Raw genomic sequence first — 23,055 nt, forward strand, 5'->3', positions numbered from 1 at the left:
ATATCGTCGGCGTGTGTCACTGAATACCTACTTGCCTAAAAAGGTTTAAACGCTACTTAATGAATTCCTAGAAGACTATCTTATTATGATAATACCCAAAAGTTATATAAACTAAATACAAATACTTTTTACGAAAACATAGAGTTTGTTGAAATTATTATTTATGGCCAAAGTTATCCGTTCTATATTCGAGTTATCGTTTCTAAATTGGAAGTTCCCGACAAAAGTTAGACAAATGAATAAATCCAAATGGAAATTTCCTATTCGTGAACAATAGTTAGATTTTAGAGGCTTGTATCTCGTACAGACAGATTGATTGGGGCCTTAGCAAGGCTGCCTTGTTGTGGATAAGGCTTTTATTTTAGAAGATGTCTAAACCGTCTATATCATTTAAAGGGGCTTTACTAAAAAACGTTCACACTACCAGTGCCACTAAATTTTTTTTTTGCACGAGGAATTTAGGACAACATGATACAAATTTACGTACATTCAAAAATATAAGAACGATGCCATACTTGTGGACACGACCTGTTACAGATTGATGGATTCTTCTATTTTCCAATCCCCTATTACTTTTAAGCCACATTCCCAGGTTTCTGCTGGGCGTCCTCTCTTTTATGTGTTCTATGTGTAATGATATAGCTTTTTCGTGTTATCTTACGATGTTTATAATCTAAATTACAAAGCTCTTTCACAGTTTATCAATAAGGAAGGTAAATGTATCTCAATTAATTTAACAATAATTAAACGTCTGATAGTTATTAATAACAGAGCAATAGACCAAGTCGTGTATAAATCAAAACATCGCGTTCACATAAATTTTGGTTCTCTCTCCATATTTCGCTACCTGGGTCGTTTGTTACGATTTTATTATGAAAATGAATGGCGTAGCCGGGGGGGAGGGGGGCTACGATCAAAAGGGTTCCTAATTCGTTGCACACTACAGCAACTAGAGAATTTTATGGAGCGACTCTTTTATGGGATAATCAAATTTTGTAATATTAATGCGAATGTCTGCCAATCGATCTTGTGTTTTGTTTCACTTGCGGTGTAACCTCCGCTTCAGTTGTGTTATAAGTTTTAATTTGCTTGTATATGTAGTAAGTTTTGGGCGATATGACCTAGGTTATACGTTAGGTAACTCATTAAGTATAAAGTTATACATTTTATTATAACCAGGTAGTCTCTGTGACTGTGAGAGAGGTTTTGGCAGGAGGCTCATGTAAGTGGTACTAAATGGATACATAGTCAACTCGCAAGTGCGTTGCCGGCCTTATAAGAATTATTTCGCTATTTTCTTGATGGACTGTACGTGGAATTGGTTTGGAAATATTTCAGTGGGCAACTAGTTCCACATATAGAAACAAAAACTGATTTGAAGAAACAGTTGTGTCCGATGATGAATCTACCCTACCTTAGATATGTGTTACGTAATATAAAATCAACTAAAGTGATCGCCACCTTGAAATCTCAAACAATATTTGAGTACAAAAAGTTTCCAATTGTTGAATCAAAAAACAAAACCATTATCGCAAACCTAATTCACAAACAAACCAATACAAACTTTTCCAACGTATCGAGGTCTTATTTACGTCGAAATTAATTTGCGGCGAAGCAAATTTCAAATAAATATTCGAGTTCGCTTTGTCGTACATCTAGTTAAGAATTAATTGGAATTTTCATTGTTAAGAATACATGTGTAATTAGAATACAGAGAATGTTCGAAGAAAATAATTCTTGCGTGTCCCCGTGCGGAGTAATTAAAAATGTTACCTTTGCCTCTGTATTCCTATTAAACGCTTTTTCGTTCTTAGTATTATTCCCATTAAGACAATGCAGAGTTTTCTTAAAGATCATATGATTCTACTGAACACGTGCAGAATAAAACGAATAGCTAAAGAACGGATACATCTGAATCTGTCTGATACTTGGGTCGACTTAGGGTCCTTCAAGAAAAGAGCGAGTCAATTCTTAAAAGACCGACAACGCACTCGCGAGCCATCTGGCATTGAGAGTGTCCGAGCGAATGCTTACGTGGAATAAAGTCAGTGATGATAGTTGTACTCTGAAGCCATTGATAATTATGCCATATCCAGGTATAAACTGTATATCATCACTAGATATTAAACATTGAGGAACCTGTATGTAAATTGAGCCTCGGAGATGGTCTACTGAAATTTGAATATAAATTTCTCGTCCGTCATATAAGCATCATGTATTTCGGCCTTCCATAAAATATAATGATTTTTGACGTACCCAGCCATATTAATTTTGCGGTTAGAAGGGTGTCGATTTATCGAAATATTCATAATTAAATTGTAAAAAGATATTTTGTTTTGAGAGATGTTGGTATTGTTTTGAGGTATTTATAAATTTAGGGTTTCATTAATAAGAACATATAGAATAAAATACCGCCTGACATGCCGTCTAGGTCATTAAGTGTCAGTGTCAGGTCAAAAAAAAGTCAAAGTTGATGTTGTCACCAATAAAATATGTAATATATGTAATATAAAAAATGTATAAACCCTTAAACTTGTAGCTTTTTTTCCTTAGCGAGTAGTAGACACAATAAATACAATAATCATATTAAACAATACAAGAGGAGCTTTCTATTTAATATGTAATTGCTAATGTGTGTAACTGAATAAACTTCGAAAAAATGATGATAAGAAAACCGATAAACAAAAGTTTAATATCAAATTGTGATCACGAAAAATTGGTCCGATAAAACGTTCTCTCACCGCTAAGAGTTCTGAGTATTTACATAAAAAACAAATAATGCAATGTCGAGACGGGATGCGCATAAAATTAAAATCGATGAGAAATTTTACCCTTCGAATTAAATATCATTGCCCTGTCTCACACTAACACACACACACCCGCATACATTTAAGCGACACGTACGAACACAACCCATCTAAAATATTATATAAAATAGTTTAAATATATAAAGATTTATTTAAAGAAAAGCCTTTAATAATAAAAACAGTTTTCAGGTAAGTTAGTATTATTGTAATATTGTAATTGTAAAAAATGTACTCCGATAAAATTTGTAATGTCTTAAGAGGATGTGATTTGTTTAGAGTTCGGAAGCCTGGCAAGTATTTTTTTACTCAACGAACTCATCATATAATTTAAAAGTAATTTTGAAATATGTAATAAAGTTTTCGTAAGAATACAAAATACTAATACTAGCCGTTCCTCGTAAACGTTTGAGCAACTCGAAAACAATGTATTAAATTAAAAATTATTTTTACGTATCATCGGGATCGGATATTTTATAAAAAATGGCACAGTCCCAATGGGGTGTAGCTTAAAATATCGGTCCTTACTTATTTGCATACTAACTAAAATAATTTATTATTTTTTCTCGGAGGGTGAGCTTGTGGGGTGAGATACAATGGGCATAACTAGAAACCGAGTGTTATTGGCATGATCGCGTCGCCGACATTTCTATATATATTCGTTACTGTGTCAAGTACTTGATTACTTCAATTTTAAATCTGGATATCATAAAAGTTAAACAAATTATAAACAACACGCACTCAGGTGTGATGATAACGGTTCAAAAAGAAAAATATTAAGGAAACGGTTAAAAAAAATAGGTTAAATAATGTCATTATTTTAAGTACTTAATTAAGTTTGTTATGGAAGAGCTGGAAACACTAACACAGATATTTTACACTTAAAAGGGTTTCCAAATCTTACACTGTGAAAAGAAAATGTGCTTAAAATGAATAAAGACTTTTTATTATTATTAAATTCAAAACAGGGCGTACACAGCAATCTGCGTCTACAAAACTAGCAAAACAAATATATTAAACACACGGAAATGCAATATTCCCAGTCAGAACTGTAGATGCTTAAAAGTTGAAATCAAAGCGGTTCGGAAATCAAAAGTACGGTCGGCAAACCGGCCGTTTTGCATCCTTACAAAGTATCGTGATTGCGAACAAAGAGTAGACGACAACTTTTGCGAACGAGTCGGAAAAAGTTTCCCGACTAAACTCCGAAGCTTTGACTCGCCGTGTCGTATTGTTCGACGTTTCAATCCCGTGTCAACAGTTATTAATTTCGAACTGATGCGTTCCGAATTGGCTGTTTCGTATCGAACTTTTAGATTGGCCGACGACCGAAATTATCGAATGAAATTAATTAGAACATTTCTGCGGACGGTGCAGCTCAGCAGCGAACGAAATTATCATTCGTATCAAAGGGAATATTTTAAATATCTATACATAAACATGGCGGAGTTAGGTCCAGACTAACCCACACCACGCCCGAAGATTTACGCTCGTTTCATGCGATACTGTCTAAATGCTCCGGTTCACAAATGCATAATATTTAATTCTTTTTTTAACCCGTCTGGACATGCCTTTGTTTTAATATTGATGAAAATTTCTACATGTGGAAAGATATGTTTTTCTTCTCCAACTAAAAGGGTGATCTCGCCCGTTCACAGTTTTTCCTCAACGAATAAAAATACTTATTTAGACTAAACTATGTGTAGTTACATTCCTTTTATAAATAGTTAGTTTATTCATATGCAAATACAATCACCGTCGATCTAAGATCGAGGGATTTCCGAACAATACGTTTCCCTTGTAAGGACTTGAATAATTATAGACCGCGAATCGTAACTAGAAACTGTATTGAACTGAATATAGTGATTATTTTTATGGACAATTGACTATACGGCGTCGTTATGTAGTATATAACCTAGTCCATGAAACAGTTAAGCTCCGAGGAAACACAAAGTTGTAATCAAAAGCTTCTGGAATTACCGAAGCTCGGACAATTCGTCATTGCTGTTTCAAAAAATTCAAATTTCGAACATCAAAAGGAAAAAGATATAATTAAAAATAGAAACAAAAATTCCATAACATAGGCACAAAACAAAACAGACGAAGGGAAAGGAAAGATATCGGCAAAGGGGTTGATTTTGATTGAATATCTGCTATTAAGGGTCCACCCCACACACACACACATTAAATAATACACGTTTAGTTTATAAATATGCATGAGTTTCGTTAAAATTTGTGCACCTTGAGTTAGGGTTAAGGCGTGAATGTTGAGGAAAACCTTGGAAAATGATATATTTGTTTGCGTTAAATTTAAAGGTGAACTTTATTTATCTATATATAAAAAAATACTTACCAAATATTCCAAATGGTTACTTAATTAATTAAAGAAATGTTGCAAAATATGAATCGAGCAAACAACTCGTATTAATTAAAAAACAAATACTACTTTAAAAGATTTAGTCCTATTAGCTGCATAGGAAACGCCCATGGGCATATTGGAATTAAAATAGCAGATACCCTTTATATAGATACACCCGCCACCGTGAAATTGACGTACGAATCTGAGGGACGCGTCTGATTCGCGTATTCTATACATTTTAATATGATTTTCTCTTGTTAGGGAATAATTAATGAGTCATATTTCAGCGATGTGGGGCTTCCTTCGCGTCTTATTGTTTTCAGACCTATTTATTTTTTGCTCCATACCGAATTAATTTGAGTTATTTATTTAGCTATCATACGCAGGCTTTTGACTACACAATTAGTACGAAGCTTAATGATATGGCGAGCATCCGAAAATATAACTGGTTTTCGCGTTAATTGCGCATAAAAGTTCATTTGTTTTCAATTCGATATACGCCGTGCGTACATATCTTACGAGTGACAGGTGTCATCTGTCATCCGTGAATGACAGCCATCTCCGGAACAATAATTGAAATGGCTGTAATCAATTATTGCGATACTTTATTCTGTGCGTTCGACAGTAAAGGGTATCTACAAATGATATTTGATTGTTAGATTAAAACTGTATCTAGAATTGCTATTTCACTTGACAGATGACATCCTCTATTACAATAATTTAAGCCGACGTCTTTGGATATCTCACTCCAGGTAATAAAACAGGAATATCAACTCAACGTTACATGTAATAAAGCCCAATTTCTCGTGAAGATATTATATGAAAAACAATTTCAAATTCACATTTTCTCTATGAAACTATGTCTTCATTTGATAAATATCAATTTTAATTAAAAGTGCGGTGTCATAGCACGAGATGGTCGTTTTTGGCGACGGTCCAGATTTTTTAATGAAGGTTTTTTCACGAAAACATAGATATGAATATTCGATATCACGACGCGGGTAAAGGACGTATGTGACCTATTTTACAAGTTACGGCGGTTTTGATTTTTTTCTCTCACATTCGTTGCTGATTTTAATTAAGTGTACTAATTAAATAATTAATCATACTAAGAGCAGAGACGATGAGAACTTGGAGTAAACTAGTCGTGGTTGGTATAACCTGGCCGTTCACCAACCAGATTGACCGATCAAGATTCATCGTCCTCAAAACTGCAATAGATCAGGTGCTGGACAGAATCAGCTGTAAACAGATTGTGCTCCAGGTGTTTCTTTCCACGTGCAGACATTAGCTACTGACCAAAGAGATAGACAAAGAATTAAATTTCATATTACAACTCTTTCTTATACATTGAACGGTAGACGACGTTCGTTTGACATTTGTGTCGTGTAATCTGTGCAATAGACTACAGAAGCGTCAACATGATTTCATATAAAAAATTTAAACAGCGCTTTGTGGGCGTTTCTCGAACTAAACACAAGCAAATTCGAACAGGCATCGTGTACACGAAAACGTATTGACATACGAATACTTGACGGTCTATAGTAAAGTGATATCAGATGGATAGTTAGACCGCGCGGCGTTTAAAAAATGCGACTTGTGGCCAGGGTTTTTCACCTTTACACGGCTTAAAGGGTTTTGAAGGTAGTGATTATTGACATTATAATGATATTATATAGATATTAGATGCATATTTCGGGACATATTGTATGTACAGGTGTTTTGGTCATTACTTCTTTAAGACTAAGTTTAAAAGTTGTAGTGCTTTATGTAGGCGAAATAGTTATGTAAATTTAACTTTTTGATATATGAGGGGGTTTAAAACAAGGGTTTTGCTTATATATAATTCAGTTGCAATATCTTGTGCAAGGGGAAACGCTCTAGGGACGCGGGGATCAAAAATCGCGATTGAACCCTATCGAATGTAATCTCTGTCAATAAGAGGGGCTAATTTTATACAATTTTGTATATAATTGTATATAATATTCATGCTTTATTAGATATCAGTAAATATATGAGAGAAAATTCTCAGCTCCGACTGGCAAATAAAACGACAACTGTTACCTACTACTGGAACTATAAATTCAGATATAGTTTTATTATATTAATTACATATCATTTTAGTTACGTAAGTTTAATTGACGCCCGAACCCAATAATTAATCCACAGTCTCTGATTGAAAACAATCTGTGATCAGACCTTGATCGTCGATCGATCTCCTATCTGCATCCCAATAACCAAAACCTGCGAAAACAATACATTTTTGGCGACGGATAGAATGCAAACTCTTCGCTCTTTACACTCATATTTGGTAATCAATATAAACCAAATAAAGTAAATAAAACCGTACAAATAATATTAAAATATACATGTCTATGTTTCAAACATATCAAATAGCTTTTTAATTATTTTAAAAATTGGTACAAGTTAAAATCTTAAGATAGGAATGGTCTATCCATACACACCATGGATAGCTTGTATCCACGGATGGCTATTACAATCTGTCGATTGGTTATTGGCACACTTTTATCAATATTTGGATTAAGATGACCGATTGAGATAGGTTATCGGGTTTGGGCGTTAGTCAACAAAATGATTGGATAAATCTATTTAAAATTGTGATCAACCTGTCAATATGTTTAATTTTATAATTAATACAAACCTACCGTTTTGAGCTACATACAAATCTTATGAAGGTAGTCAGTACATAGGTGCTTGCAAAGAAACATCTTTATTTAATGTGTACTAAGAATAATAATCAAATAAGTATATAATAAGGGTGGACATCGACTGATCGAGGGCCTAAGGGTTTATCAGAAGGGGTAGAAATTGAGGGTGATCATCTCGTATGTAATGATTGTTTTCTTAACAGCGAAAATTCGGGTTCACTTTTTATATACTTTTTATACGACAGCGACAAGCGAAGTTTATAATTGTTGCAATAGTGGATTTGCTTGTAATAAATGGTATCGAGTACAATGAATTGTCTTTGATTATGTTACAGAGCAGAGAGATGATGCTAACAGTCATAAAAAGGCGCGAAATTTACTATAGAATATATGTATATTGTATATGACATAGACATATTATTTATTACAAACAAAACACACACAACATAGCAGTAATCAAAGAGAAATAATTAAATAATAAATATATAATACATATACAGGATAAATTATAGATAACTTATATTTTAACAATAATAACAACTTATTTTAAGTTTCACAGGAAAACCTTATATCTATATAAGCCAAAATAGTCTGGTTTATCTGATGCTGAACTGGTGTGTTTCAGTACATAGCGCATTGAAAAAACTTATTGTCATATGTTATGACAATCTATTTAACAAGTTATTATGGTGTTGAGTGTTAATGTGTGCTCCTTGTGAGTACGGTGAGAGGGTGCATGTGTGTGTGTGTGGGATGTGTTACATATAAATAAAGTTATTTTATGTATAAGAGCAGTGATAGCCTAGTCTCTCCAGTGGGCCTCATCCCTGTGGGAAGTTTTTTAAACAAAAAAGCAAGCAAGGAAAACATGGTAAGGCATGGTTGCCTTCGGCCCAAAAAGTTGACGAGTGTCAGCCACATGTGTCTTAATACTTGCATTAGCAAAATTTAACCTAAAAAGATTGTATCGCCACTGAATTATTTGTTAAAAACAAGGACTAAGCGATAGTGTTTGAAATTCTTTGCAACGCAAAACTTCGTAACCAACTAAGAAATACCAAAAACTATGCGCAGACATATTAACTGCATTTAAACCCGCTAAACACTAATTATTGACTAAAAACATAATGCGGTCTAACTAGTAGCGTGACCGAGCCGGTATTTTGACACGGAATTATCTGTTTTACTCAAATTCACGCTTTTCGGCAGTGCCAGCAATTACCGATAGCTATCTACTATCGTGCCTTGGGGTGTACTAGCAACAGTATTCTTTAGATAAACATCGCGCTGTACTTAATAAACTAAAATTTACGTCCGTGTAAACAGATTTTAAAACATTGTTCATCCTTTCAGAAGACAATGTATCCTTAAGTTTTTAAAACGTATTTTTTTCATCTGTCACATTTGTTTTGTATTGGAGCTTTTTCGTTACTCTCACCAGATATTCTAAAGCATTAATAAAAAATCCCGTATCAATTTTAAGGTCGGGTAAAAATAATACATATTAATGATTAGCATACAGTAGCAAGGCCCTTACCCCACATAGAATTGGAGCCGAAATTCAACTAATAAATGCGAGTAATTAATCATAGGAATATGGGTAGCGGTAACAAATAAGTTACGGCAAAAATAGTTGGGAAACTTGAAATTTGATGTGGGTACAAGATTGATATGAATTATTAAAAAGTAAACGTCATCAGTACATATTTAATTGGATTTGGATTTGGATTGGATTGTTTTGTAATTTGTGGTAGGTATGTAATACGCTTAGTATAGTTGGCCTAGTTAGGTTGGATACCCTGAGCATCAATGGACTATCTATGTGGGCATTTAAGATTCATTCGAACGGTGAAGGAAAACATCGTGAGAAAATACATTTTTTAAACTGGGTAAATTTGACGAATCACGGTTTAACCTTAAAACAACTCCAAATTTTTATATATATACATATTTTTATCAATGGTGTAACATTATGTGTGGTGGTAATCATGTGGTAGGGCAAGCTCTTTAGCCTTATATAGATAGAAATGAATTAAAACATCATGATTTGTGAAGTGACAGACGGTACAAATATTTGGCTTTAAATAAATACCTAAACACCTAACCTAAGCCAGTGCCTACATAATATTACTTGGGGTACAACATACAAGTCGTAAAGAACTATAGAAAAACATTTAAATCTGTTTTGAGTTGAAGACGTGCTTCGACGAATTTACTGAATATTTAATTTCTATAATCATCTTTAGTAACATACGCACGTCATCAAAAATCAATGACGCCTGATAAGACGCACGAGGCATAAATCATCTCCCGGCACTGACAATAGACTATAAACACACCCCTACATTAATTAATTAAAATTATTAATGACAGCGGCAAAGTAATAATGCGAAATCGATACGACATCACGCCGTAAAATAAAACGTTTCAAGTAAAAACACTCGAGCACTGAACGGGTTATTAATTCGTCGCTAAATACTATTTTCTTTTTTGTTTTTCATGTTTTAATGGCGGGAATATGCAGATGGAAGCTGTTTTACGTTTTCTTTTATTGACAGTTTATGGTTCGGAAACTGGGAATGACTTTTCGAGAGCGTTCCGATACTCGACTTGGCGGGATGTTCCGTTTTTCCGAACTGAAATTGCCAAAGAGGTTGTATAATGTTCACTTTTTTTAATGGCCCTTGATTTATTTGAGGTTATAAAATAAAAATATTTACATATTAAGTGTTTGGTTGTAGACGAAAACTCAGCTTCCGCGATTTGTTAAAATAAAAACAAAAAGTATTGTTTTCTGGCAATAATTGCGCGTTCACCTACGCTGTATAAGACATCACTTAAAGGATTAAACGTTACGATATTTATTATCTGTGAATGGAGTGACAGTCGATATGGTCTGTCTCGTTTAAAAATGGAACCTTTTAATAGTCACGCAATTCCGAGTCATTTGACGTTGAGATTATCTGTATTAATGACTGTTGGAAACAATCGTATATTGACAAATCGAATTCATTTGTAAGTAGGTATTGTCGATAGCGTGCTAAGTGCTTTATCAATTATTGTTAACTTATTATATTTAAAAATAGAACTAATCCGTCTTTTGTTTATTTATATCAAATGTTATGAAATGTTTGATAAGATTTCCAATTTAAATATTAATATACTAGAAAAAACATTTTAGAATATTCTAGAATAATTGTACATTTCGTGTTTGATTTATTCATAATTCTTACCAAATTCTAAACCATCGCCACGCTTACCTGAAACAAAAATAAAACAATAAGCATCTTCGATACTGGCAACATTTAAATATTTTGTAATTTACGACTTAAACAAGAATTGAGATCAAACCATCTGGAAGGGGAGGGTGGGGTAGGCTGGGGAATTATCGAAAGCCTGATTTACCCGCTCAGAACAAATGTCTGCTTAAGACAGTATCTTTTGCAAAAATTAAATTATTCCTATGTTCACTAATTTGATGGTGTTGTATTTTTTTAATAGGGTGAGTGAATAATGTTATTATTTCGATAGACTACGTTTTATGCGATAAATTTTCTTTGAAACCTGAAAGACATTTAGAACTTATTTTTTATCTAAACAATAAATATTTGCATTATATCATAATATTATCAGTAATTAACAGTTTTTTTCTGAGGTTTTTTTTCTTATAGAAGCAGGCTGGCCTACCTGATGCTTAAAGATCCCGCCACCTATGGACTTTTTTGAACTGTTTTACGTACGTTTTTTTGAAATGTTTTTCAAAACAAAAAAGCGATGAGGTTTTTGGGTATAGCAGCTTTTAGGTGAGAACAAAAGACGTCTTAAACTGAGACAGCAATTACTAATGTCTCCTGTATCAACTCTGAACATGACACACGCCGTTAAGTCTCTTGTACACTTGATTTAGTGTCGCAAGATTAACTTTTGCCGCAATCATATCACTATTTGATTAATGACACATTACAACAAGTTCTGTCAAAAATTGTCCATATTAAAGTGCTATTTGCATGTCTTTTTCAATTGACAAGTACCATAAATAGCAGTGGCGATATCTTTTTATATCAGAGAAGATTTCCATATTTGTTTCGTGTTCATTTGTTCTTTTCTAATATCATCATATAATCAGCTTGAATTTTACATACACCGTCCAACTTTGGGTCAAATGCATGCCAATTTAATCTAACTGATAAAAATTGCACGCTAAAGCGACTAGGCTAATTGCTCAATCTTAGAAGAACGAGAAGGTTCAGAGTTGTTCAGATGAATACCAGTAGCTAAATTGCATCGTCGTACTGACCGTCGTTCTGCTAGCTGCCAACCTTGCTGGTATGATATGGTTAATATGAGTGTCTGTGGGTGATGGTATTGCTTACAACGGTAAGTAGTACATTTAAAAAAAAAAGAAAAATAACACAGTTATTAAAATTGCCCTCAAGTATTTAACATTGATACGTACTTAGTCGTGTTATAAATAATATGATTAAAAATACTTCAAGTTTCCAAAATCAGCGTGCGATCACTTCATGTCATGTACAGATCCCCTTATAAGGGTTACGTCTTGAAATTTATAAGTAGAGCTGGCATAAGGGAATTAATTGTATTATTGTAGCGGATGGGGGATCGCGGAAGAATTATCAATTAGAGAAAGAAACCTTATAGGGTTGTCGACGACCATCAAAAGTTATTTATAGATAAATATGTTTAATGTAGGTCATACATACACGCACGGGTAAACCCAGAGCAAAACCTTGTATGCGATGAAAGTTTATTTATAGTTAGATATATATTTATTTTAAATATGATTTATGATATTGTTTCTTATCAAAACATTAAGTTTTGCCACCTCGAGCACGGCTCAACACTTTCGGCACAGCGGGCAACCCATTTACGTCACGAAAATATAAAACTCAAGTAAACATCACGCAACAAACGAATAACCCTATCGATGAACCCTTCGTGCGATTCATGTCTTGATAAAAAACGTCGCGAGCAAAATTTAAAAGTACAATAAAAAAGCAAACAAGGCGAGTGTATTAAAATTAAAAAAGAACCCCGTTCGGGGGTAAATCGTAAATCAGACGTCCCTACAGACGGGGTGGCAGAGGCTTCGATTTTCCGCAACATTCGTCTTAGCATTAGTACTTACAAGTCTTCTTGTTTTGCTCTTTAATTGTGTATCGGTTGGCCCCGCTCTCCTCTGACGAACGGCGCGCGGCGATTGGTCGCTCTATGTTAATAATGACACCGCTTATAGAATGATTGACGTTTTTAAAATGTCAACATTTTTGAGGTTTCATAATTGCCTGAAACTCTGCGAGCGCTCTGTCGAGTCCCAATTATGTTATTTGGAGAAAATCGTTGGATTTCTATCAAAAATTTCCTTTAAAGTAATCAAACATCAACACGGGGCAAAGTAAAAAGTCAAAGAAGGGTTAAACAAAAAACATCGAATTAAAACAAAATCAACTCAAAAAGAAAAGCAATCTTATATTTTTCCCACAAAGCTCTGAACGGGGCCGGTACCGATGGACTGGGCCAGTCGAATTTCCATCGAATTCCGCGGCTATAAGATTGAAAATCGGATGCCTTTCGATATTCTGTAATTAATTAATACTTGTTTTTTGTGGAAAGGCTCAGGTGGCGAAATACTTAAATAAATAATCGAAAGTATTAGCCCTTCTCAATTATCGAGTTTGCTTTGTTCGTGACAACGTGCGATAATACGACGAACGGACCTGCGTTTAACCTGAATTTAATTTTTCCGTATTATATTTTACAAACAATATATTATATTAAATATATATTTAAAACCTTTCTTTGTTCCCAATACAACGAGCTCTTAAATAAACTTTTCCTTAGGCTTTTTATTGCGGAGAATCGAACCTATTATTCACGCTAACATTTTGCACGGTACTCTACAAGGGAGCCGCGACATTACAGTAAATTGCTCAGCCATTTACATCATCAATACAATCGTGTGAACGAACAGAAAATATTATATGAAACTTAATTCACTTTTCAATGTGTTTCAAGATATTTTAATTAGTAAACAAACAAATCGGCTGATAAAATAAAGTCTAATTCTGAAAGGAAAGCAAGTGGCTTTATCCGATTCTCATCAGCACCAATGGACTTTCTGTCACCTATAACATTCACTGAAAGAAAACATCCTGAAGAAAGGTTGCCTTGGACCCAAAATATTTCATAGCGTATGTGACATGATGATCATCTTTTAGATTGACAGTATGAAACAGATATCTGAGGCCCACCTAAAAAGATGATTTCACTTAAATTTTTTGAAGTTATACTTCTTCTCGCGCGATGGAGAAAAATGATAAGAGTGAATTTTTACAATGCGTAGTTAGGTGGTGGAAATCGATAAGTATATTCTAGTATTTTTATATTAGGAACACGTGTTTCGTAATAGTACAATTAAATAGTGTGAATAAATATTATTTTGGTGTTTTTAAATCAATTTCATATACGACGGTGATAGTATTTACTAATTATTTATTTAAATAAAATCTTTTTAATTAATTTTATTATTTATCGTTCATCACAACTGCATTTTAGTTATTTTTTTCCAAAGAAGTATCACTTCTGACGCATGTACATAAGTACACACTCTTTTTTATTTATAAGTAATAAGTAACGGTTTAATTAATCTATGGTGATGAGGGACCATTCTTGTAAGACATCAATCAATGATCTTCAGCTAATTCCGACTGTCATAAATTCAGGCATTAATTTAACGACTAAACATTAGATAGGTATCCATTGGGAACTATTCCGATACAAACGCATAATATCACTTAACGTATCCCCATGTAACATTCACTGCAAAATAAGCTCTATTTCACTAAACATAAAGTCAAAATTTCTCTGAGCAATTCCGGATATACGCTGTTAACAATCCAGACATGATTCTGACCGACTAGTTTGATAGAAAATCGATTGTTTTCCAATCACATAGAGTCGGTTTTCGATTGTGTTTAAAGGAAGAACATTAGGTAAATTGCTTAATGCTTTAAACGGATGGTGTAATGTTTTGGGGACCATTGTTTTATTCAAATACTATTCATTTGTTTATAGTAGTGTTCGTTTAAGATAAGTGGATAGGAACCGATATTTGTGAAGTTTATATGGGGCAATTTTGTCTTTGTTATTGAGAGAATGCAATGGTTTAGTAGTTATTTGAAAGGGAATTAATAACTAATAATCAAGTGTTGGTCTAGCATAATCGTGCGATTCTCATCAATCAATCCCCGGCTGCCCCAAAGAACTTTCTTTCTATGTGAGCATTTAACATTCGCTCGAACGGTGAAGGAAATCGTGAGCCCAAAAAGTCGACGGAGGTGACACATGAGGCAGAAATCTGAATATTTTATCGTAAAAATAAGTAATATTAAAGTTGATGCCTGGTAGATAGTACCGATGAGCCCAGAACTGATACTTTCCTGGCTCAACGAATAAGTATCGCAATGCTGCCAGCATTAAAGGTACACTGCCGCAGGGACCAAACTTTTTAAATTTGTTTTGTTTTTTGTTTTTATATGTTTTAATTTAAATATTAACAATTTCCTTAACCTACAAGTATATATTGTATGCTTGATTAGATAGTATATATAGTTTTTACATTCTCATATCACTACAAAAATTGCTTATATGTAAATACTTTTAATAAAGATTTAAACATAGCTCACCCCACATATAATCAACTTCCTACAAGTTCAACTCGGCGAACGCAGTATCCGCAAATGATAGCCGAAAATATAAAAAAGTAATTGTGTAACTGTGGTTGTGTGTAAATGATAATACACGTGCTGTCATTAATTTGGTGATTCTCAAACTTTGCCATAATATTCAGAATTAATTAATATAACTGATATTAGCCCGTTGATTTTTTTAAATAACACAAGCAAAATTATCGACGCTCAGTTGTGGAACGACATATGTCGAGATGATACGGGTATTTAGTATCGCATCTTCTATAGTAAATACGATAGAAGATGCAGAGAGACTCACATCTCTAGGCAACGGCAAGATGATTTCCAAGCGGTTGTTAAATGAGCATTTAGAAAGAAAGTCCATTAGTGCATAACCGGGAATCGAACCTACAATCTCAGGTTTGAGAGCCGTACGCTGAAGCCAATAGGCCAACACTGTTAGTATTTTTTTATATATACTTATTATAATGTATATTAATATATTTGAACTTTAACAATCACAGTTTTACGATCGTAAACATCGTAGCAATATTTGAATTTGACCCGGTATCGATAACACGGGACATTGACACCCGATTGTTTTAAAATCGATTCCGCCAAAATCAATTTATCAGTTGGAGATAACTCGTTGCGTCAGAATTACGATTGACTTTGTAATTAAAAATAGAGGAAACGTTATTAATATCTTGATATCAAGGCAAAGTGTTTTAATAGAACATTGGGCAAACGGGCAGGATGATCACCTGATGTTAAGTGATACCGACCATAGACACTAATTTTGCCGGGAGCCTCGCAAATACGTTGTCGGCCTTTTCAGAATTGGTACACTGTTTTCTTGAAGGGTCCTAAGTCGGATTGGTTCAGAAATACTTCAGTGGGCAGCTAGTTTCACAGAGTCGTATCGCACTGATAAAACTGTCTTATAAACGCTCAGTAGTGCTTAGTCAGAATTCAGTCTGCCCCAACGTCCGAACAACTCCTCTCAACCACTCTTCATTATAAAATAATTAGTAACTATATTATTATCAGTCTCTATTATTATTATTATTATATATTAGTGTTAATAATTGTGTTAACGGAAAATGATTGTATACTGTGAAGATTTATAAACCTGAGAAATGTTAATCTAATAAGATATTGTATCAAAGAAAACCATAGTTTACATTGTGAAGATCATGTTATATCTCCATATCGACTTAAACAAGAGAATTAAAATAACAAAGGGCTGAATATTAAGTTCCGTTTGTTTCCGTGTCAAAAAATTAATATTAACGATATCTTTCACAATGAAGTGGACGAAAAAAAGTGGGAATAATTTATACAAGACATTTCTTTTGACGCTTTTGTTCCGAAAATATTCAATTTAATTGAATTATTTCGGTAAACGCAAGTGGAAAACGTTTTTTATTACACTTGTCACTGAATCTATTAGCGGTTTTGGCTTAACAGTAATTGTTTTATCAACGTTTTGGTTTCAGTGAGATGAAATACATGAATAAAATGACCAAAAAGAATCTGATCGGCAGCTGGGCAAATTGAATGGATGCAATCAATAGTTGATATCCCAAACAACTATTGCACATATTCCTTTAATACAAGTTTGATAATAGCTTAATTCATGCAAATTTTGAGGGTGTTTCGAATCCGGGTGAATGGTGTAAGAACCGGTTAGAACCAGTTCGGACCCCACGACACGTGGTCAGTTTTGTCATAGTAAAAATTATCGGTTGTTTTGTATTGTACAATACATATCGATAAAATATACGGCAGCTGAAGAACCGGAATTAATATTATAAATTCTATCTAGTTATAGATTATAGTTATAAAAGTAATAACTTACTTTTTATGGAGAGTTAGAAAAAAAATTGTCCAACTAATATCAAGAGACTATGTATTTTTATTTAAAAAAATTGTGATTATAAATTCATCTTTACCTTTGATTTCCATGACATATTTGGCTGACTACTTGCGACTCTAGCCCAAAGATCGTAGGTTCGATCCCTGGCTGTGCACCAATGGACTTTCTATGTGCGCATTTGATCGAACGGTGATTAAAAACATGGTGAGGAGGATTGCCTTAGACCCAAACGAACTGTGTCAGGCACAGGATCATCACCTGCTTGTCTTTTAGATTTACATTGTTTTTTTTATAACAATTATATACATAAAACACATTACCAAACAAAATAATTTTGTATATTTGTATGCTTACGTAAAGAATAAGATTGATTTTGGTCACGTCAATATCAAATTAGTCCGTATCAATCATGTTCAACATTACATAGGCTTCAACCCCCGGGAAATCTTATGCGAGTCGGAAAACACTACCAGTCTATACAAAGAAAATTCTTATGCTCAGAACTCATTCCAGTTATTTTAACTGAATTCCATGAAAGCCGCGCATAACTGTCTTTTGATTACCTTTTATCTAAGGTTATTACGGGTAAATACAAAATTCAGATCGGTCCCATAAAATGTATCAAAGGATTCCATTATTAGGGAATTCGCAACTGTGCCTCCCTCACCGAGACTCCCCATGAATCCCTAATGAGTAAATTAACAGCACCTATTGTTTAGGGCCGATGTTTTTTATATTGGAATATTAATAACCATCTCCATTGTCTCGGCGTTTGGGGCGAGAAGAAAAATGTTCCGGGAAGGAACAAAGCGGGAACAAAGTTTGATTTGATTGATTTTTGCATTAATTTCAATAAAAACAATGGACGGAATTGTTTTGGACATGTTGTAATTGCATTTGGGGAAGTTTGGGGCGACGAAGAGATTCAAGAAATTTCTAAAATAGAACGCGGCACGGGAACATTACTAGATAATGTTAAAGATAATACAAACTCTAACAAGAAACGATTCTAATAATGAGCTCAATTATCAACCAGAAAGCAATTATACAGACGCTATTATGCGGGATCTCACGAAATTTGTCAATTACGGGGAATTCGGTCGATCAGACAATACCCCCCTTAATGGGTACATAGAAACAAATAGGGCTTTATACCGATAATATGTCACAAATCATCTTCAACGCTACACAAAGTTTATAATGAATTGACATATTCTCTACACGTGTTGCCTGCTCCGAACTAACGCGCAGCGACATGTGACAGCACATATGATTTATCTCTAAGCCAAACTACACCTTACTCCGACCACTATTAGATCAAATTCAGCTGCAGCTGGAAGGAAATTGAATCTATTAGCGTTATCGAAAATTCATTCTTATTGGACAAGCTAAAGACAACTTTTCATTTGCAGAAGACGCTAACTATAAGTTCTATTATTGCAAAGTGCGTTTCTAATAAGAGGTGTAATATTCGAAGTGATTGCTGTATTTGTTAAGCATTGAATGTTAATAGAAATTTCTTAGCTTTTTGCTTGATTCTCAACACCGCAAGAATCTTTTGTTTCACAATCGATCCACTATTATAAGTTAAACGAAAACAAACCATCGTTCACGATAACGCATGTTATCTTGTTTGATTCGATGTTTTATGTATGGTATGTAATTAGTTCGAACACGTATCTGAATTGGGTGATTAATATTAATCAGCTATTACAATAAGTTCCCTCTGATGACTAGTTCCTGGAGGCGGTGAGGCGTTTGATTAAAATTTAATGAATGTATTGATTGAAGATCATTTGCTTTGCTGGCGTAACAGCTGTACCTCCTAGAATCGTGTCCCGATGCTAATATCTATTTGCAATGACAAGAATAATTACTCGAACGCACGATCTAGTCTGGCTGATAGACTGAGCAAATCGGATTCCTTGAAGATTGTATTCAAATGAATAATCATTTTTATTTATGTGTGATAGTGACAAATGCCGATACTCTCTCGCGTTTTGTTTTTGAATTGAGCTGAGGAACATTGAGTCTGTGCCAAATGTTATGAATAACAGAATATACTGACAAGTGTTCATTTTATTATTGTTAAAACACGCATTAATAAAGTTTTATGAACGAAAACCGTTTGAGCTAAGATTTTGATATTCATATTTGATTTATTTCGGTGCAAGTTGGTTAGTTAGGTTTGAGTCGCATTATTTTTAACTATATACATTTAGTATTTGATTATGATACAGTCTGAGGAGAGGAAAAAGGTTAGATTTTATTGAAGGAATTTCTAAAGTTTTATTTATTTAAAAAAGCCACGCTCGGCACATGGATATACATTAGTACAAGAATAAAAAATACAAATTTTAATGTGACAATACACGACAAGATAAGAAAAAAGTGTGAAGAGTGCAACTATGGATATCCGGAGAAGTTTTAAATTTTATTGGACACAGTTAAACAATAGTATTGTCTACAGTTAACATATGTATGTGTCACTTCTGCAAATTTTACTGACTCAGTTATTTAAAAATGTGTTAAAGCATGATATCATTAAAATAACTAATCGCATCTTCGACGAATCTGTTATCGTTATCTTTAATTTATGGGTCGTTCTTAATACTTCAAAATACGTAGATAAAATTCACACAATATTAGTGCTTATTACACTGAACGCAAAAAATAAATCTCCATGTTTTGATAAAGGTTAGTAAGTCGTTTCCTCACCTAGTGAGGCTTACTTAATAACAGCAGTGACGTCAGATGTAAAACCGAGAGACGAGAAACAAAAGTTTGAATAAGCAACTCTTTGAAGATAAATAATTTATCGCTTCACTAAAACCTGCATAAGAAAGAAATGTTGATAAACATCGAACATTAAATATGTAACTGTTGATGATCGTAAAAGATAGAAGCCAGACATACATACATAAATATCACTTCGTAGGAATTATAACTTTTATTAGTTCAACTCCGTACTGAAAACGAAATAGAAAAAGAACGCTCGATTTGCATGGAGACTCATTAGTTTTGCTCCTTGCATTTCGAGCGGTGTTCGAGGTGAATGATTCCGATCTTAACACTTCAAATACGTTGATAAACGACAAAGATTTTAATTCTTAAATTCAGTTGCCATTTTGTGAACGCAATCGACAGCCATATCACATTAATATACTCAACAGGTGCGCCTCGTGCGGCTCGTTCGGGCCAAAATCCTTTTTTGTTTACATTCTACGAATTTATCGCGTGCTATGACGTCTAGGCACTCGTTTGATTCATGCGCTTGCGCCGTCTCTTTTTAATACTAATTTACAATAAAAACAGAATCACCAGCGATAGATGCGAGTTATGATTAATGTCGAGCCTTTGATGTTCTGCTGGGAATCTATCACGTTCCTAAAAATCGACGTTATATAATGTATTCGGTAAATAATCCCATGTAATTTGATTTTTGTGTATGTCATCATTATGCTTCAGTTCTCAGCACAACCTTCAAAGATAAGAAATATGTTTATAAGGCGTAATTTGAGGCAATTACGAAATCCCAATAGCAATAGGCAAGTTTCGATATCGACACGGCGCACGCTACGCCTGTCACGGCAGGGCCAAATTACTCCCTTTTTTGTACCAAGTTAAAATTAGACTAATCAGCACCGAGTACAAAGAATCAGATCGCTTTCATCATCGACACGATGATGTTTACACCGCATCTTCCGAGAAACCGGAGCCCAACATTCAATACTTGGAAATAAATGTGTGCGTTTGACATTTGCTTTCATGTACGCTCGTTTCGTGGGTAATTACGAGGATCATTGAAGGCCGTGCTTCTTATTTCTCTGGTGTTAGAGCTCGTTTTGGCGGCGTCGTTACTCCACATTTTTTATTATTAAATTATCGTGCGTGGCGATTTCAGAGATGATAGGTTGCGTATGATGGGGCGTCTGATTGCATCTCTTGTCGACATTTCGTCCGTTGCTTTCTCTTTGATTGACTGCGATTAGATGCGCATTTGTCTTGTTGGACGTGTCCGAGGTCAAAGGCAAGCGGACACTGTTAATGGCTTTTGATAGAGTTGATATCTCAGTTTCCTCTTGAACTTTTTCAGTGCATATGTGTGTTTGAAGATCATTAGTCATACATATTCAAAGATCCATGCCGATGCGGCAGCGACTTTACGACACCCGCCGACTAATAACAGAGCGATCTAAAAATAACAAAATTAAAATAAATCGAACGACAGACAGTCGTCATAAACTAATTTCGAGTGTTTTCCTTTTGGTGTGCATAAAAATAGTGTCATTACTCTTTCATGTCCCGCGCTGAAGTGACATTAAGAATTTACTGCTGAAGTTAGGGCAGCGCCACCTATGCGCGAAAGATGAAAGATAAGTTTATAGCGTAAAGGATAGATTAATGTGATTTATGGATCAATTAAGTCTGAATCCGATATCTGCGATTCATGAAAGGCCTAAATAGTATTGATAATCCAATTTGAAGTGATCCAATTAGTATTTACAATATTGGCTATTCGGAATTGGCTACAACCAAAAAACTTCTTACATTCGATATAATAAATTACTTTGGATATCAAAAGAAAATGATATTTCGATCAAAACCAATTCGGGGTATTTTAATCAAAAAACTTGCAAAACCATATCGTTTATCGTTTGTCAAAAAGAAACATTCAACCCTTCCCCGCGAACTTAATTAAATATAAATTTCAGAAGAAAAATAATACGACGGCAAGCTTAACGGAAAAGTTGCGAAAACTTTTGATAAAAAAAACAAGTATTTAGAATATCGAATTCATACAATCGTTCTACAAACGTGCATAATCAACGACTTTTTAGTTTCAGTAATTAACGTTTAACTTTTCACCAAAATGCATTAGCATTCAACTGCGGAAAAGTCAATATTTGCCCCATGCTAAAAAGACCGTTTCAAAAAATATTAATTAAATACAAAGCACAAACATATTACGCTTCAAACAGACAACTGTAAAGATCCATCCGCTTTCAGGCTTTGGGGGTTAAAAGCCTCCAAAGCTCTATTGAGGGTTATAAAAAACCGATTCACCATTTGCGCTGAATTTTGGTGATTCAATGGAGTAATGACTGATGAATGCACGCGGAAGGTGTTCTGTCTGATGCAAGTTCTTTCATTGCATTTAGACTGCAATCCGATGGTTTTTTCATCCTTTTCGCCCTTTGTGTTATTTGTGTAGTTAAACATTTTAGATACGTAATACTAATTATATTTTTACGTCCAAACCCAAAGCGCAAATGTATATTTCGATTATTTGAATAGAGCTTTATTTTTTGTATTATTTTTGATTCTATTGATGTTTTTTGAGAGTATAATTACACTGTTTAAAAAAGAAGTTATTTTTAGCATTAAATTGTTAACTAAGTGCCCTTTTATTATATTGGTTTTTGAGTGTTTCATTAAAGTTTCATTAAATCATTAAAAATCAGCTGTATTGATGATGCGAGTTGAGAGCTCATTGCCATAGAATGTTAGGGGAATTTTTAAGATTTTTTTCCACTTAACAATAATTGGCTTCGCATTTGACCTTAAAACATAAGTTTATGTATTTTGTGACCCAAGAAACTTGAGCTTAATTTGCTTGAAGGCCAAAAATCAAAAT

General features: G+C 34.0%; 1 protein-coding gene across 8 annotated transcripts in view; it reads right to left on the reverse strand.

Moving 5' to 3' along the window:
- LOC111003471 (homeobox protein cut) overlaps positions 1-23,055 on the reverse strand; it is a 121,163-nt gene that overhangs the window by 38,696 nt on the left and 59,412 nt on the right. Inside the window, exon 1 of one of the 8 annotated variants that reach the window (XM_045631047.1) lies at positions 15,536-15,571. The exons of the other annotated variants lie outside the window; for them this stretch is intronic. The gene's annotated coding sequence lies outside the window, so the exon portion shown is untranslated. Of the gene's footprint in view, positions 1-15,535; positions 15,572-23,055 lie in introns of those variants that run through there. 8 annotated transcript variants of the gene reach the window in all.

The sequence above is a fragment of the Pieris rapae genome, chromosome 14 (genome assembly GCF_905147795.1).
Source record: "Pieris rapae chromosome 14, ilPieRapa1.1, whole genome shotgun sequence".
In the NCBI taxonomy this organism is placed as follows: Eukaryota; Metazoa; Arthropoda; class Insecta; order Lepidoptera; family Pieridae; genus Pieris; species Pieris rapae.